The sequence below is a fragment of the Rhagoletis zephyria genome, unplaced genomic scaffold (assembly GCF_001687245.7).
Source record: "Rhagoletis zephyria isolate East Lansing unplaced genomic scaffold, Rhagoletis_zephyria_1.1 Rzeph_scaffold_00642, whole genome shotgun sequence".
Lineage (NCBI taxonomy): Eukaryota > Metazoa > Arthropoda > Insecta > Diptera > Tephritidae > Rhagoletis > Rhagoletis zephyria.
The window spans coordinates 17,929-20,070 of record NW_016157726.1 but is presented as its reverse complement, the minus strand read 5'-3'; positions in this window follow the sequence as shown (position 1 = coordinate 20,070).

Here is a 2,142-nt window from a genome sequence, read left to right as displayed (position 1 = left end):
CAGAGTTATCGATAATTATTGATCTACTGAAATTGGTTGGTTCAACGAATCGAAGTTTATGGAATTTTCAAAATATATCGATTTATCGATATTTCAAGGTTATATAAGCTTATCGACATATCACTGCTTATCGAATTTAATCGCCTTAACAGAGTGTAACGAGTTATCAAAATGTTTAGATAGTTTTCGAAAAATGTGGAGATGTCAAAAGTAAAAATTTATAAAGGCATCCAAAGTTTTTACATTTTTGAGTTATCGAAATTTATCGAGCCATCGAATTTGACAGTTATTGAAATTGGTCGAGTTAACGAATTTTGTTGAGTTACCGGATTTTAGTGTTTTTAAAATTCATCGAACTATCGATATGTATCAAATCATTAATATTTACCGATAACGTGAAAGGTATCGGGTCAATTCTAAGTCCTGCTGAAGTCCAAAGACCTTCTAAGATAACAAAAATTTTAGTTTCGTTTTAGTTCCAACGCAGAAGATGTTCCGGTAGGTTAATTTGTACCGTATAAGTTTTGGTACGTGTTAAGTTAGAAACCCTCTCCAAGCCTCCTAAAAACTAGAAAAACTGTCAAATTTTGACAGTAACTGGCCCTCTAGTATTAATATAAATTTTAATACATCTACGTGAATTACGTAATTAATGTACTTTTTAGCTGCATAAAAATGGCAAAAGGACTTAAAATAAAACTACTATGAGAGTTATGTAAACATCCAATTTAAAAACATTTTATGTTTTCATGAGTTAAATCTGCTTCATGTGCATATACAAATAAACATATTGCACAAAAGCTTATACTTCTATTTCACATCAAAGCTACACTTTTTCCAAGAAAATTTGCGAAGAAGCAACACGGTGCCACTGTTAAGGGAGCGGTGCGAGAGAGACAACTGTCAGTTTATCGAACCTTGAATTATTGAATCATGGTCATTGCAAAACGTCCTGAAGCAACACGTGAACGAGTGAAAAAATGTAGAGAGAGAAAAAATGGAATGAAACACAATCTAGTGATGCAACTAAATCTATAAGTAGCAGCTATAGCAATTTGCCTCCTGTTAAAAAATTTAGTTCAAATTATTTAATAAGTTAAATAAATTATTAAAAGATGGGTATCAATCGAAAAGGGTTTGGAAACGGTTGATATCTTACCTACATGTAGGAGGGTTGCTATCTGTTTAAAAAAATCAAATTCTATTTAAATTTAGGGAATTAGGTGACTGAAATATGTATCACCATATATATATGGCAGTCCGACAAAAGAGGTTTAAGGTCATAGCTTGCAAATATTTTGAAGAGCGTCGCCAACTGTTTTCAAATGGAATTTAATTAAATTATACAAAATTTGTAGATATGAAATATTAATATATTTATAATGATTAATACATATTAATTAGTTTATAATTATTAATTTAATTAAATATATATATTAATATATGTATACAATGAAAGGGTTGCAACATCGTATTTTTTTTTTTATATACTGCAATATAATACATTACCAATGAGTGATATGTTTTCATGCTCCTTTCATATCACTGGACCCTCAAATTAACTTTAAGGTTTCAGGAATTTGTTTATTCTTCACTTATTTTTTGCTAAATATTTTAAATTTGTTCTTTGGTCTGACACCCATGTTATTATACATATTTCAGTTACCCAAAACCTTAAATTAAATTTAATTTAATTGTTTATCCATGGAAGTACATTCTTATCTTTGTATTTGTAAACCACACACGTTGTCGGCTCGTCTAATTGACGAAGAATGTATGTACGTCTAGGGGTAAAGAGGTGGCAACCCTTATACGTGTAGCTTAAAAGTAAAGTATTTTCAAAACCACGTCGATTGATACCCATACTGTAATATCTAATTCATTTAACTTATTAAATAATTTTAATTCAACTTTTTTAACAGGTGACAACCGTTTAAAAAAAATAAAACTTTACTGCATATCTACAGACCAATCCATGTAAACCGACACCTCACGTTTGAAAATGGAATGAAGTATATGTACATACCTACGTAAATGCAACAAGAATCCAAAATTTACACTTAAACTGCATTTACTGGGAAAGTGCGAAAGGTATCAAAAACAAGTTGCTTTTTTGAATTCAGCGCCCTCAAATTCACTAGA